This window comes from Cupressus sempervirens, chromosome 9 (genome assembly GCF_028749045.1).
Source record: "Cupressus sempervirens isolate cs-2001-9-10 chromosome 9, ASM2874904v1, whole genome shotgun sequence".
NCBI classification, from domain to species: Eukaryota; Viridiplantae; Streptophyta; class Pinopsida; order Cupressales; family Cupressaceae; genus Cupressus; species Cupressus sempervirens.
Window position 1 is genome coordinate 110,776,556 of NC_143126.1, and position 18,186 is coordinate 110,794,741.

The window sequence follows — 18,186 nt, forward strand, 5'->3', positions numbered from 1 at the left end:
GAAAATTTAGTAGGAGACCTAAATCAAATGAAAATATCAATTAGAGAGATTAGATTTCTAAATATCAATCAAAGAGTTTAGATTTCCATACTCCATGAATCAGATTATGAATTTTATTTTTAGTAATGCGATAGTAAATGGTTATCTATCATGACCAGATTTTTTATTTGGCATATTTAATATGTGTTTCACAAACTTACATTGCAATATCAGAGTCTTCTTCGTGCATGGAGTCAACATTATGGAGAAACATAATTTAAAGTTGTGCTCATAATTTAGGATATTTTTCATTTTATCAAGTTTCCTATGTTGTATACAATTGATTAATTATGTGTTATCTTTGATGTTACTCAAATCTCATATCATTAGTAGTCAATATATGTCAAGATCACTTAGGCAGTGAAGACAATTCATAGTGTCTACTAAGCATTCCTTTGTTTTCCTAGTTTAGAAGGCACTCTCTATCGAGCTCACGCAATCACTGAAGGAAATGTTGTAGAAAGTGAGCATTAACCAAGCTCACTCAGGTAACAAAGGAAAGTTGGATGAAATTAGTGCTAACCAAGCTCACTCAGCTACCAAAGGACTTTCATAAGTTTGCAATGTTAAATGAGCTCTGATTGGTTCACAAAGAAAATCATTTATGGGTCAATTTCTACTAAACTCAGTTGGCTAACAAAGGATTTTTTAATTTTTTTTTATACTAAGCTTAATTGATTTATCTATTAATTCTAGCTGACTATGGTGATGAATATTGATTATTCTAAGTTTTATTTGAGCCAACTTGACAAAGTGGAAGATATAAGTATAAGGTCAAGTTGTAATTTCAAAGTGTGAAAGTCTAAGAGAAGATGTGTGTTGGATAGAATTGTCTAATTGTGTGTTGTCTTTGATGTTACACAAATGTCATATTTTTTTGGTAGTCAGTATCTATTGAGCTTAGTTGGTCAACAAAGAAACTTTTAGTGTCTACCAAGCATTCTTGAAAACCACTCTATGTAGATAGTGTATAACCAAGCTCACTCAGGCATTGAAGGAAAATGTGGTAGAAGTAGAGTTAACCAAGCTCATATGGTTAACAAAGAAAAGCTAGTGTTTACCAAGTTCACTTGGTCTCTGAAGGATTTTGTAGGATTTTCTATGTTAACTAGGCTTCAGTTCATTAACATTGGAAATCCTTTTAGGAATAGTATTTACCAAGCAGGGTCGGCTAATGAAGGATTTTGTTAATTTGAGGAATAAGGTTTAATTATTTGAAGTATTGATTCTAGCCAATTGAGGTAATGATTATTGGTGATTTTACATTGTAAATGAGCCAATTTGATAGTCTAAAAGTTATATATGAAAGGTCAAGTTGAGATTCTAAGTGTAATGAGTGAGCATGCAAGTGTATTGATTGTTTGAAGAGGAAAGTGTTAATGAACTTTGAACGATGGTCAGACATCCTTGAGGAGTAGAAAAGAAATATTTTATTAGAGATGATCTACTAAAGTAGAATAAAGATTTGTATCAACAATTCAGTTGCATCTCATTTAGGTCATTTCATTGTTACTTTCTCACCATTGTAGTAGTGATTCCAAAATCTCCTGATAGAGTTAGTCTAATAGCCATTTGTAAATCCTCTAACAAGGTGACAGTTCCTTTAAATTTTTTTAAAGATATTTTTCAAGGCCACTCCTAATAGGATGATTAAACACTCTAATAAGGTCACACCTAATAGTGTGTTTTGTAACCTTTAACAAGGTTGGTTCCTAACAGGGCTCACTTCAGAAGAGTAAAAATTAGTAGCTAGTTACTTGGTGGTTTTTTCCATATTGGGTTTCCACATTAAATTTGGTGTCTCATGTGTTCATTTTATTTCTTTTATACATGAATTTTAATCATTGTGAATGTTTAAGATCTATTAAAGTTAACATACACTACATCTACTGAGTTAGAACATTTTTTGTATGTTAACTGAGTGACAATAGTAACTTGTTTTATTAGACATCTAAGGGATCTATGGATTTTTTTTTGTGGTAACTAATTCACAACCCAACCCCCCCCCCCACCCACAAGTTACACCATCTACATTTCCAAAAATTGGTATCAAAGCTTTTGGTGCTTGTAGAAAAGGTTTCAAGGACCTAAGCTTAAGATTAGGATGTCTTACAAGAGAGAAATTCCAAGGCTTAATAGGGATAACCTTTTAGCATGGCAGGGTCTTGTGAGGCTTCATCTAGCTTCCATTGGAGATACAAGATTGAAATACCTTGATGAAGAATATATGACTCCTTCTAGTGTATTATCTGCCAATGATATTGCTGAGAAGAAGATTGATAACACGATGATGATAGACATTGCATCTACTTTAAGCTATGAAGAATTTGATGATATCAAGGACTACAAAACTACCTTTGAAATGTGGAACAAGCTGAAAGATATCTATCCACATGATGACAATGTGAGGAGAGCCAAAGAAGAAAGTCTAAGAGGATAATTTGATCAGATGAGAATGAGAGGGGATGAAAACATTGTTTCTGGAGGATATATCAAGGAGGAAACAATTGTAAGTAAAGTTCTTAGACCATTGCTTCCCATTTATGAAATTAGAGTATTTGCAATTCAAGAAAGAAGATGTGAAGAAAATCATAAGATAAATTTGGATGCCATAGTAGGAATATTGATTGCATTTGAGCTAGATAACTATGAAAATTATATTCCAGCTTCTAAGAACATTGAATCAGTATTTGAGGCCAAGCTTTCACTCAAAGAAAGAGGAAAGAAAATAAAGTACTCTTAGTCAAAAAGTGAAGAAGAATCAGATGAAAGTTCTGACAATGATCTTGAAGTGGTTGAAGCTCTACTTGCAAGGAAATATTCTAGAGGTATAGGAAAATACAAAGGTAAAGTTCCCCTAATCTATTTTTTATGTGAAGAAATTGGTCATATTGCAGCTAGGTGCCCAAACAAGAAAAGCAAGGATGAGAAGAAAGGTCACAAGTGCAATGGAAAGAAAGATTTCAAATCACTCAAGGAAAAAGGTAAGAAAATATGTTTTATGGTTAAGGACTCTAAGCATTTTAATAATAGTGAAGATGAAATTGTTTACATTACTATGGAAGATGAATCTAATAATTATGAAGAAGATAAGATGGTACTTATCTCTCATGTGAGAAAAAATGATACATGGATCATAGATAGTGGTTTTTCACATCATATGACTAGTGACAAAATAAAGTTTGAACATTTTGAAGACTACGATGGTGGTAGTGTAAGGTGTGGAAATAATGAACCTTGTTGCATAAAAGGAAGAGGCCAATTCTCATTGACCAAAGAACTTGTATATAATAATGCCTATTGGGTTGAAGGACAAAAATATAATCTATTGAGTGTGGTATGACTAATCAATATTGGATTCAAGGTGGAATTCATGCATGAAAAGGAAAGACAACTAGATGACAAAGGAAAGCTAATTGGATTAGGCAAACAAACAAAAGATAACTTGTTTTATCTTGATCTTGGTGAGTGCTCATTTTTTATTTCTCAAATTGAATAAAGTTGGTTATGGCATAGAAGGTTATGTCATGTGAATATTTATAACATGGTAAAGATAATAAAATTAAAGAAAGTAAGAGACATTCGTAGTTTAAAGAAACCTAATGTTGGCCTATGCAAGAATTATAAAATTGGTAAGTTGGGAAAGACTATCTTTAAAAGTGAAAACTAGTAGTTTGAAGATATTTTGGAAATTGTGCATACTAATTTGTGTGGACCTATTGGTATTGAGAGCTATATTGGAGAAAAGTTATTCATTCTTTTTGTTGATGACTACTCTAGAATGATGATTGTTATGTATTTGAGAGGGAAGATAGAAGAATTTGAGAAATTCAAATGGTATTTGGCTAGATTAGAGAAGGAAATAGGTAAAATATTTAAATACTTAAGGTCAAACAGAGGTGGTGAACTCATCCCCAATGAATTCAATAACTTTTGCATTAAAAGAGGAATCAAAAGATAGGTATCAGCCCCTGGAACTCCCAAGCAGAATGGAATAGTTGAAAGGAGGAACAAATCTTTCATGGATTGTGCAAGGACTCTAATGATTGAAAAGAACATTGCTATCAAATACTAGAAGCAAGCTATTAGCACTATAGTTCATACCTTGAACTAAGTACAGTCGAAGAAGAACTCATTCAAAACCCCCTATGAGTTATGGTATGGCTATAAACCCAATGTTAGTTACCTAAAAGTATTTGAAAGTAAAAGTTACATTTTGAAAGAATCTAGAAAAGGAAAATTTGATGTGAAAGGTGATAATGCCATATTTTTGGGATATTCTTGCAGGAGTAAGGCCTATAGATGTTTGAATTTTTCTACTCACAAAATCATAGAAAGTGCACATGTGAAAGTTGACGAGTTCGCAAAAAGGACTAGAGAAGAAAGAAAAAAGGAACCAAAAGGTTATAGGAGATTTTTTTTCATTGAACTTGATACATTGATAGATACATTTGTTAATTAGGAGACTTCTACTCCCAAGTCTTCCTTAGTCACTGAGTTGCAAGAAGTTCAAACCAAGTCACAAGGACTCCATTCTTATTCAGATGCTATCGAGCCAATTCCTATCGAGTCTAAGTAGCTAGAACTTGAAGTTGAAGTTCAAGAGGATGACAATGTGATTAATTGAAGAGGAAAGGAACCTATATTGGCCAAGTATTTCATTAGGAATCATGCACTAGATCAGATCATTGGAGATAAATTAGAAGGTACTATGACAAGAAGTAAGCTAAAAGGTACTTGTTTACTTGCTGATTTTGATCCTAGAAATGTCAAAGATGCATTGGAAAATGAAAGTTGGATTGAGGCTATTAATGAAGAGATAGAGAAAATAGAGAAGAATAAAACATGGACTCTTGTACCTAGGCCTAAAGAAAAAAATTCCATTGGAACTAAATGGGTATTTAGGAATAAGTTTAATGAAGATGGTAAGGTATCAAGAAATAAAGCTAGATTGGTACGTAAAGGCTACTCTCAAGAAGAAGGAATAGATTATAGTGAAACTTTTGCTCCTAGTGCAAGATTGGAAGGTGTCAAGACCTTACTTGCATATGCTACATATAAAGGATTTAAGGTATATTAGATGGATGTTAAATCAACATTTCTCAATGGTATTCTTGATGAAGAAGTCTACATTGAGAAACCTAAAGGTTTTGTTGATTTAGACAAAAAGGAATTGGTCTACAAACTACACAAAGCATTGTATGGTTTGAAACAAGCCCCTAGAGCATCGTATGAGAGATTGCATAATTACCTTATTCAAATTGGTTTCCAAAGAACTAACGATAACAATAGTTTGTACATCAAGGAATGACAAGATAACAAGATTGTTTTGGCAAAAATATTTGTGGATGATACTTTTTTATAGGGAATGATGATCAATGCAAAGAATTTTCAGAGAAAATGAACAAAGAATTTGAAATGTCTATGTTAGGTGAGATTAATTTCTTTGTTGGTCTTCAGATTTAGTAGAGCAAAAATGGTATCTACATCACTCAGTCTAAGTATATCAAGGAGATACTCAAAAAGTTTGGTATGGAAGATTCAAAACCAATTAGAACTCCCATGTGTATTAGATAAAAGCTTACCAAACATGATGATTCAAAAGAGGTAGATCAGACCTTATATAGATCAATGATTGGAAAATTATAGTATGTAGTTCATACAAGGCCTAATATTGCTCTTGCAGTTCGTATAGTGGCAAGATTTTCAGCAAAACCCATAGAAAATTAGGTGATGGCAATCAAAAGGATCTTGAGATACTTGAAAGGCATTGAAGATTATGGATTATGGTATAAACTTGAAGGAAATCTAGATTTAAAAATTTTTACGAACATTGATTGTGTAGTGCCTACCCTCGTTCACATCTTTTCTAGACTTATTGTTGCTATTATTATCAGACTATGTAGACTAGTTTTATGTTGATGGTTTAGTGGTGTTGTTTTGACACTATCAGATATTATGATATGGATTCAGTTGATATATGATGAGATCTTTTAGACTTTACATTTCATGTATGTATGATGATCATTACATTTTTTTCAGTTATTAGTGATGATTAGTTAGATGGTTTATTATCTCATGTGTTTTATTATGGTTACTTACCCCATACTTGCATATGTATGCTGTGCATGTTTTCTAATTGTATAGCATTTCTGATGTGGTTAAGGAAGGGAGTCATAGTCACCTGCTTAGTTAGGATCTACACGATGCACCACTTCCTGCCATTATCTGTTTAGCTTAACATTATATATTGTATGTACATGCATGGTTTTTTTGCACGTTGCAGGTACTAGGTATCGACTTCCCTGAATTGCCAGGATGCGCATAACCTATTATACTATCTCAATGATAAGAGAAGGGAGATAAATTCTCAAGTCCAAATCCCAAACCTAAAAACCATTTGTCCTAGTGAGTTAGGACAAGTATCAGAGTTGAATACCCATCGAATGCGTTGAATGACATATTTCATGATTTTTAACCCTTTAGATTTATTTTGTATGATTTGTTCTATGATGGATTTTCATATTTTATCTTGGAGGTCTATGGTGAATTTTTCATTAATTAATTCTTAATAAATAGACTTAATTAATAAATTATTTATTTGAGAAAATTAATAAAATATCATGATCTTTAATATTTTGATTGTAATTAATTAAATGTGAATTATTGGAGAAAAGGAATTAAATAAAAGAAAACTAGAAATTAAAATTAATAATAATTATAAAATAATAATAAAGTAATAAATAAAATAATAATAATAAAAGTTGTAAAAATTAAAATGAAAGTTGTAAAATTTAAATAGAAATTATTTAAAAAATAAATTGGAGTTATAAGCTTGCATGGAAATTAACATCTGTCAACAACACGGGGGTTAGTGCATCAATTAAGCACAAGGTGTCTACAATTCTATGACTCATCAAAAAGAATTGGAAAAGACCCATGCTTAGTTGGTGACACCTTTCAGTGGTTTCAAGAAGCATTCCAAAGGTTTCTTGAGAGCTCTTTATATTTAGGCATTCATAGAAGCTTAGGGAGAGCTTGGAGAGCAATTGCAGCATTGGAGGACTCAAGAACTTTGAAGGAGGGAGCTTGCTCTGCGGGTTTTCTGAGGAAAAGCGAATTAGCAATCAGAATCTGGGTAGATTCTTGTGATTTTTCTTATGCTATTTTTGCATCATGCATTCCTATCTTCTTCGTGTCTTCCATATGTCTTCTGAGGAATTTCATATTTTTTATGCATTCTCAATATGGACAATTGAATTTATGTGGAAATCTTTATATGCATAGATCTGAAAAAAAAAAAAAAATGGGGCTAGGGTTTAAATTCATAGCCAAACCCATTAGATTATTTATTGGAAAAAAATTTGAGATTTAAAAGTTTATAGGAAAACTCTGAAAAATTAGAATTCATATATATTGTGAATATATATGTTTATATCTTTAAATCTGCATATATTACACACACACACACACACACACACACACACACACACACACACACACACACACACACACACACACACACACACACACACACACATATATACATATGTATATATATTGAGGATTTCGAATATCAAATCGCAGTAGAAAATTCATATTAATGAATTTTTTATTGCATGGGAACGTTTTTATAAAAAAATGTTATTGAAAATCGCATTTAAAAAAAATATATAAAAATTTCCCTTGGCACGGATTCGTACCTCATCCTTGCGGAAGGCAGAGGCCTGTCGTCGCAGGTCTACAACGACAGGGGTACTATGTACCCACTGTCGGCACAGTGCTTGCGACCACAGGTACTACGTACCGCAATAAGGTGGGGGGGAAATTTTAATATGCATTTTTTAAAAAAAAAGAAAAAAACATTATGTTATATGAAAAAAGAAAAAAAATGTTTATACATTTTCTTTGAAATTGAAATTTCATTGTTTTCATATGGTATGAATCAAATTTTATTAATTCGATTTTTTGAAATTATATATATATATATATATATATATATATATATATATATATATATATATATATATATATATATATATATATATATATATATATATATATATATATATATATATAAGTATAAATATATATATGTATATATGTAATACGTAAATATGTTATTAATAGATTTAAAATTATTTGATAAAAGATTTAAGAATTCATCTTTTATAATGATGAATAATTTTATAATTTTATAATTTAACTATTAAGATTTAATTAATAGTTTTAAATTATAAAATATATAAAGTATATGAAATTTAATTAAAAGATTGGTGGGGAACGATTTCAATAAAATATTGTAATTGGAAATTGGATTTATAAAGGAAAACTTTTTATCCATCCAAAAATAATACATGGAAAAACATGCAAAATGTATCTCTAATTCTTTCTCTAAACTTGGAAACGTAAACTGAGCCTTTTGCATTTGAATTAAAATTTGAAAACTTAGCAAAACAAAAACATGTGTTTACATTGTGTATTCTTTATGCTATTGTTTTGGGTTTTGGGTTGACTAGTGTTGACTAGTTATAGGATGTCTGCCAGAGGCTTGGGGGTTATGTGATTGTGATGTCATGATGATGTTTTAATCTCGATCTTTATAAACCCAACCATGGTTATGTGATGGAATGCTCTATGTATTGGATGTGATTACTAATTGTTATAGTTGAGATTCTTGTGTATGAGACACTTGACCTAACCATTATTTTGGCCATCGATCAATTATCCTTGATTATTTTCTAGTCGCCATGATGGGACTGAGATGTGGATTTATTCTTGATAATGTCATGTTGTCACATGTTTGACTCAACCATTTTTGGAGTCTTCGATCAGTATGATTGAGATATATTTTGGTTATTGAGAACCATTGGATACTTTTGATTATCAGTGATACTTCAGTTGCCAATAGAGAGCTATTGTGTTCATGATTTTCTATGGATGTTTGCTCATGGAGATTTGATGCTTTTATGCATATTTGGTGATTTTTTTTGGATTATCTTTTGTAATTTTGAGATTTATGAGTCCATGAGCATTAGGGTAGGATATCTGCATGTAGTGACAGGAAGTGGCTTGCAATGGGGGTCGGGGTCCTAAGAGGCTGCCAGGGTAACTCATTGTAAGTTGGATTCATAAGTGATAACATTCACACCTAATACTAACTGAATGAACCTAAAAAGATAAGTGTTTTGTTCTTGCCCATGCCTTGAGTGCTTGTATAGGCTAGGATGGGAGTAGTGAGAAACATGGTTACGACCTCGCATTCTGTAGTATGCCTCGTCTGTATGAGAGGATACTAGTGGCCGCTTGAAATCAGTATGGACCCGTGGAATTTAGCTAACTACCAGGGTAACTTGTACGTGATAATTGCGATGACACTTTCCCGCTTGCATAGTAGGTTCCTACATGTCATTATGTGCCTCTGGGAAGTAGATGTCAGTTTGGTGATTGGAACCTTTGAGTTAGTATACTTTTAAGATTCCTAGACTTATAGAGATTTATGCTATGAGCTTTTGACAACTTGTTTGGGACTTGAGATTATCTCTTCAGCATAGTGGGAGTGGACCACTTAGGTACCACGCAGTTGGGTGGTAGTGTATTTTCCACTCTTATCATTTGAGACTCATTGAGACATCGTGGTTGATGCATCCTTCGTGATGGTGGATATGTATCCTTTCATTGATGATTAGCATATGTTAGATGATGTTATCTTATGCTTATATTTGCATGTTAGATTTCTTTCTACATATGATGTTATATATGTTAGGAGTGACATTCCTACTATGTTAAAACCCATGATCTCTTCGGTGATTTGGGATGTTACGCACAGAGGGATGGCTAAGGCCCACGATGGTCTAATGATGCTATTAATGGTTGGGAGGAATCGTGCACTTAGTTAGTTATGTTTGATCTTACGATGGATGTATATGTATTCTATGATGATATATCATGTGTATCATGTGATTTTCTTTGATGTATCATGGATTATAATAGGATGATGTACCTTATTTCACATAGGTATATTCTTTTAAGCCTTCATACCCTGTTACATGTATAGTGGATGATTGAGCATTTGGAAATGTAATGTATGAACATTGGACTTATCATTATTATTTCATGTGGATGTTGTACTAGATGGACTCATGTATGTTAGTTAATTTAGATGTAACTCAACAATAAGGGATCTTAAAGAATGTAATCTGTTATGTATGTTATGTTTACTTTTTAGATGGACCTTGCTATTGCTTCCATTATTGTGAATAAGTTATGTATGGTATTTACTTTCATGTAAAAAAAAAAAATGTTACCAAACTTAGTGAAATTCTAGGTTAATTCTTTGGATCCCTTGGCGGGGCATTACATTTGGTATCAGAGCTCAAGTTTCTACATTGGGAGCTCTGGGTATTTTGGAACAACTAGAACTGTGAACTATCAAGAGTATCTCTTCAACTTGAACTGTTACTTGAATATTTTTCATACTTCAACACTTAGTTTTCAAAATTGGAGATTTTACTTAAACCTAAACATAGAATTGAACTTAGTTTATTGCAAACATGTGTCTTTTGATTGTAATAGTACCTTGTTCTATTGTAAGATGGTGTTTGGGACTGGGTCTTCTGTTAGAGGCCATGGTAGAGGCCAAGGAAGAGGTCATGGTCGTGGCAGAGCTATCAGTGCCCATGAGGGATTGGCTCGTGTAGAGAGCACGGAAGAGCACTCTAATAGGTAGTAGGAAGAGAGTCGTAGAGAGAACCAAGATGAGTCTGAAGAGATTGGTTTGAGATAAATGATGTAGACTATTTTAGAACATTTACCTCCTATTCCAGAATAGCCTAAAGTGCATCAGACAGATCAAGAGCATAGACCCAGATCTAGAAGTCCTTGGAAGGATCGTCAGAGGTCCATTGTGTCTACTCAAATGAAGGATCTTTCAAGATCCAAGGTCAAGCCTTTCAATGGGAAAGGTTTTGGTTATGTGGCCGAGTAGTGGCTGATTTCCCTCGATAGAATTTTTGCCATGCAAGATTTTGACAGCAATGTTAAGGCAAGATTTGTGATCACTAATTTAGAGAATTTTGCGGCCACTTGGTGGACGATTGAGGAGAAGAAGCTAGGAATTGATATGAGCAGTGTCACGTGGAAACTATTCTTAGAGAGTTTCCGTGAACAATTCCTACCAGAGGAATGGAAACTACAAAGGGTAGATGAGTTTCATAATCTCAAGCAGTACACTATGTCAGTGATCGAGTATGAGCATAAGTTTTATGAGCTTATGCCTTTTTCAAGGTTCAGTGAAAATTTAGCTCAGTTGACACAACACTTTATTAGGGTTTGAATAACCGTATAATTGGGGGTGTTAAGGTATTTGAACCAAAAACCCTCAAGGATGTGGTACATCGAGCAATCCTTGTTGAGAAAAGTGTCAACCTTGGTCAAGGTGGTTTTGTAGGTGCACCAGCAGCATTAGGATCTAAAGGCAACTTCAATTTAGGTGGTAACAAGAAGCCCTTCTTTTCTAAGGGAAAATAATATCATCAGTAGTCTTAGCAGATGCAGCAACAGAAGGGATCAAATTCTCAGGCTCAAGGTGGTGGCAAAGGTTCTAAATTTGAGAACAACCACAATGCTCAATGCAATAAACAGAATCAGTCCAATCAACTAGCTCAGAGTAACCAGTCTTTTGTAAGTAGGAACAGTCACCAACAATCTAATGTACCACCTATGGGAAGAGGATCTGGCAAGAATACAGAATATTTTTCATGTGGTCAGATTGGACATTATGCAGCTTAGTGTCCACAGCGAGCACCTCAATTTTTAGGACCTAGGCCTACAGCATCAGAACCCACAGTTGGTGATGCAGGGAGAGCTCATAGAGTTTTTGCAACAATTGATCAGCATCAGGGAGATCATTAGGGAATAGTGGTTGAGACCACAGGTGCTATTTGAGGTATATCTCTTTCAGTATTATTTGATTCAGGAGCTACATATTCATTTATTTCACCATCTATAGTTTCTAAGTGTAAGCTGGATGTGGTGAAGCAAGATCATGGTTGGCAAGTGGAACTAGCCTCAGGGATTAAGGCCTCCACAGATTCTTTAGTTCATAAGTGTGGGCTTAGCTTAGGGAGCTTTGATATGGTAGTGGATCTTCAAGTCATACCCCTTGGTTCCTATGATGTGGTTTTAGGCATGGACTGGCTTGGATCTCATAGAGCCAGTATAGATTGTAGGAAGAAGATTATTTTGTGCCAAGATGACCAAGGGAATGATGTGAAGATAGTTGGGATACCGAGGCCTATATCTCTGCAGATGATTTCTACTATGCAATTTAAGCAAAGTTTTTGTAAGGGATGTCAGATATTTGCTGTTATGGTAAATGATCTTGATGAGGAAGATCCTATGAGGAAGACTTTAGATCACCCAATTTTATAGGAGTACGCAGATGTCTTTCCAAGTGAGATTCCAGGCATACCTTCGAAGAGGGGCATTGATTTCAGCATTCATCTAATTCTTGGAGCAGAGCCTATCTCTAAAGCTCCTTATCGTATGACTACTCAGGAACTGGGTGAGCTACGTCTTCAGCTAGAGGAACTTCTGGCCAAAGAGAGCATTCGACCTAGTGTATCACCATGGGGAGCTCCAATGCTCTTTGTGAAGAAGAACGATAGTTCTTTGCGCCTTTGTATTGACTATAGACAGTTGAACAAGGTGACTATTAAGAATAGGTATCCTTTGCCTAGGATTGATGACCTATTTGATCTGATCAAGGGAGCTACAGTATTCTCCAAGATTGACCTTAAGTCAGGATACCACCAGCTTCATATTAAGGAAGCAGATATTCACAAGACCGCTTTTCGAATGTGCTATGGGCATTATGAGTTCACAATGGTACCTTTTGGGTTGAGTAATGCTCCATCAGTGTTCATGAGTTTGATGAATGGTGGTTTTTGATCATATCTTGACAAGTTTTTTCTCATGTTTCTTGATGACATATTGATATTTTCTAAGACTCAAAAGGAGCATCAAGAACACCTGCGGTTGGTATTGCAATGTTTGAGAGGCAATCAGCTTTACGCCAATGCCGCTAAGTGTGAATTCTTCAAATCGGAGATTCAATATTTAGGGCATGTTATCTCAGGTGATGGTATTTTAGTGGATCCTGCAAAGATTCAGGCGATAATAGATTGGCCTACCCCGACTAATGTGTCAGAGATTCATAGTTTCATGGGTTTAGCTAGTTATTATCGCAGATTTGTCCAGAACTTCTCTAGGATAGCACATCCTATCACTTCTCTTCAGAGGAAAGGTAAGAAGTTTGTGTGGAAAGAGAAATGTGAGGAAGAATTTCAGAGGCTCAAGGAGCTTTTGACTAGTGCACCAATTTTAGCTGTACCTGAACCAGAAGGTGATTTCATGGTGTGTATAGATGCTTCTCTTGAAGGAATTGGAGCAGTGTTGATGCAGAATGGACGGGTGATTACATATGAATCACACAAGCTCAAGGATCATGAGTTAAATTACCCTACACATGATCTTGAGTTAGTAGCAGTAGTTCATGCTTTGACAAGGTGGAGACATTTCTTGTTGGGGCACAGATTTGAGCTACATAGTGATCATTGTAGTCTTCAGTACATTTTTACTCAGCCTAATTTGAATGCTCGCCAAAGGTGATGGATGGAATTTTTATGCAAGTATGATTTTGAGGTTAAGTACGTTCAGGGTAAGGAGAATGTGGCGGCAGATGCTTTTAGTCATAGGAGACATGTGGTAACATCGATGACTCTTAGTGTGGATTTGAGGAGTCAGATTCTTCAGGCACTTCCTACGGATTCCTGGTATTAGGAAGTGTGTAGAGAGATAGATTCAGGAAGACCCTTGGAAGGTAATTTTTTAGGTTACGTTCGAGAATCAGATGGTCTTTTGAGACATTTGGGGAGGATTTATGTGCCATTACTGGATGAGCTTCGCACCTTGATTCTAGCAGAAGCCCATCGTACACCTTGCTCAGCACATCCAGGTGTCAAGAAGATGCATGCTGATTTGAGACATTTGTTCTTTTGGTCCGGGATGAAGTGAGATGTTGCTGATTTTGTGGCTAGGTGTCTTGAGTGTAAAAGAGTCAAGGCAGAACACCAGCACCCGCAGGACTTTTGTAGCCAAATCTCATTCCTTCTTGGAAATGGGATATCATGTCCATGGATTTCATTGTAGGATTACCTATGACTATTCGTCATCATGATGCTATCATGGTTACCGTTGATCGATTGACTAAGGTGGCGTATTTTTCACCGATCAGGTCTTCCTACACAACAGCTTCTGTAGTTAATGTCTTCATGTGTGACATTGTGAGATTACATGGTATACCTAGAAAGATCATTTCTGACAGGGATCCTATATTCACATTTGCATTTTGGACATCACTGCAGCATGAGCTTGGAGCACAGTTAAACTTTAGCTCAGCATATCGTCCAGAGACTGATGGTCAGATAGAGAGGGTGAACCAGGTTTTGGAGGATATGTTACGGATGTATGTGATGGATAGGCAGACACATTGGGAGGACTATCTCTACCTAGTGGAGTTTTCTTACTACAATGGGTATCATAGTTCTATTGGCATGGCACCTTTTCAGGCATTATATGGACGTCCTTGTCATACACCATTGAGTTGGGACAACCTCGAGGATTGCATTCTATTGGGTCCTGAGATGCTTTGTGATATGGAGCAATAGGTAGTGTGTATCCGTGAGCATTTGACTATGGCACAGGATAGGCAGAAGAAGTATGCCAATGCTCATAGGATTGATAAGCAGTTTTCTGTGGGTGATAAGGTTTTCTTGAGAGTGCAACCATGAAGGAGTCTGATCTGGTACGGAAAGGGTTCTAGGCTAGCACCTCACTTTGTGAGACCATTCAAGATTTTGGAGAGGATTGGCCTAGTTGCTTACCGTCTTGCTCTACCGCCCAGTCTAGCTCGCATTCATGATGTTTTCCATGTTTCAATTCTTAGGCAGTATATTCTTGATATTGTGCATGTTCTTGATTGGAATGTGTTGCAGGTAGAGGACGGGCAGCTGGCTTTGGAGCCGGTTCGTATTCTAGAGCAGCAGGAGTTGACCCTCAGGGGTCAAACCATCAAGCAGGTAAGGGTCCAATGGGACCCTACTGATGATTCTTTAGCTACTTGGGAGGATGCAGCTAGATTGAGGGAGTTATATCCCTAATTTTTTGTAGGCTTCCAGGAGTAAGCCTAATTCAAGGGGGGGTGGATGTAGTGCCTACCCTCGTTCACATCTTTTCTAGACTTATTGTTGGTATTATTATCAGACTATGTAGAATAGTTTTATGTTGATGGTTTAGTGGTGTTGTTTTAACACTATCAGATATTATGATATGGATTCAGTTGATATATGATGAGATCATTTAGACTTTACATTTCATGTGTGTATGATGATCATTACATTGTTTTTAGTTATTAATGATGATTAGTTAGATGGTTTATTATCTCATGTGTTTTATTATGGTTACTTACCTCATACTTGCATGTGTATGGTGTGTGTGTTTTCTTATTGTATGGCATTTCTGATGTGGTTAAGGAAGGGAGTTGTAGTCACCTGCTTAGTCAAGATCTACACAATGCACCACTTCTTGCCATTGTCTGTTTAGCTTAGCATTATATATTGTATGTACATGCATGGTTTTTTTGCAAGTTACAGGTATTGGGTATCGACTTCCCTGAATTGCTAGGATGAGCATACCCTATTATACTATCTCAATGATAAGAGAAGGGAGATAAATTCTCAAGTCCAAATCCCAAACCTAAAAACCATTTGTCCTAGTGAGTTAGGACAAGTATCAGAGTTGAATACCCACTGAATGTGTCGGATGACATATTTCATGATTTTTAATCCTTTACATTTATTTTGTATGATTTGTTCTATGATGGATTTTCATATTTTATCTTGGAGGTCTATGGTGAATTTTCCATTAATTAAGTCTTAATAAATAGACTTAATTAATAAATTATTTATTTGAAAAAATTAATAAAATCTCATGATCTTTGATATTTTGATTGTAATTAATTAAATGTGAATTATCGGGGAAAAGGAATTAAATAAAAGAAAACTAGAAATTAAAATTAATAATAATTATAAAATAATAATAAAGTAATAAATAAAATAATAATAATAAAAGTTATAAAAATTAAAATGAAATTTGTAAAATTTAAATAAAAATTATTTTCAAAATAAATTGGAGTTATAAGCTTGCATGGGAATTAACATGTGTCAACAACACAGGGGTTAGTGCATCAATTAAGCACAAGGTGTCTACAATTCTATGACTCATCAAAAAGAATTGGAAAAGACCCATGCTTAGTTGGTGACACCTTTCATTGGTTTCAAGAAGCATTCCAAAGGTTTCTTGAGAGCTCTTTATATTTAGGCATTCATAGAAGCTTAGGGAGAGCTTGGAGAGCAATTGGAGCATTGGAGGACTCAAGAACTTTGAAGAAGGGAGGTTGCTCTGTATATTTTCTGAGGAAAAGCGAATTAGCATTAGAATCCGGGTAGATTCTTGTGATTTTTCTTATGCTATTTCCGCATCATGCATTCCTATCTTCTTCATGTCTTCCATATGTCTTCTGAGGAATTTCATATTTTTTATGCATTCTCAATATGGGCAATTGAATTTATGTGGAAATCTTTATATGCATAGATCTAAATAATAATAATAATAATAATGGGGCTAGGGTTTAAATTCATAGCCAAACCCACTAGATTATTTATTGGAAAAAAATTTGAGATTTAAAAGTTTATAGGAAAACTCTGAAAAATTAGAATTCATATATATTGTGAATATATATGTTTATATCTTTAAATCTGCATACATCACACACACACACACACACACACACACACACACACACACACACACACATATATACATATGTATATATATTGAGGATTTTGAATATCAAATTGCATTAGATATTTCATATTAATGAATTTGTTATCGCATGGGAACGTTTTTATAAAAAAACGTTATTGAAAATCACATTAAATATATATATATATATATATATATAAATCGCCCTTGGCACGAATTCGTACCTCATCCCTGCGAAAGGCAGAGGCCTACCGTCACAGGTCTGCGACGATAGGGGTACTATGTACCCGCTGTCAGCGCAGTGCCTGCGACCACAGGTACTCCATACAGCAGTAAGGTGGGCGGGAAATTTTAATATGCATTTTTTTAAAATAGAGAAAAAAATGTTTATGTTAAATCGTTATGTTATATGAAAAAAGAAAAAAATGTTTATACGTTTTCTTTGAAATCAAAATTTCATTGTTTTCATATGGTATGAATCAAATTTTATTAATTAGATTTTATGAAATAATAAATATCTATATTATATATATATATATATATATATATATATATATATATATATATATATATATATATATATATATATATATATATATATATATATATATATATATAAGTATAAATATATATATGTATATATGTAATACGTAAATATGTTATTAAAAGATTTAAAATTATTTGATAAAAGATTTAAGAATTCATCTTTTATAATGATGAATAATTTTATAATTTTATAATTTAACTATTAAGATTTAATTAATAGTTTTAAATTATAAAATATATAAAGTATATGGAATTTAATTAAAATATTGGTGGGGAATGATTTCAATAAAATATTGTAATTGGAAATTGGATTTATAAAGGAAAACTTTTTATCCATCCAAAAACAATACATGGAAAAACATGCAAAATGTACCTCTAATTCTTTCTCTAAACTTGGAAACGTAAACTGAGACTTTTGCATTTGAATTCAAATTTGAAAACTTAGCAAAACCAAAAGATGTGTTTACATTGTGTATTCTTTATGCTATTGTTTTGGGTTTTGGGTTGACTAGTGTTGACTAGTTATAGGACGTCTGCCAGAGGCTTGGGGGTTATGTGATTGTGATGTCATGATGATGTTTTAATCTCGACCTTTATAAACCCAACCATGGTTATGTGATGGAATGCTCTATGTATTGGATGTGATTACTAATTGATATAGTCAAGATTCTTGTGTATGAGACACTTGACCTAACCATTGTTTTGGTCATCGATCAG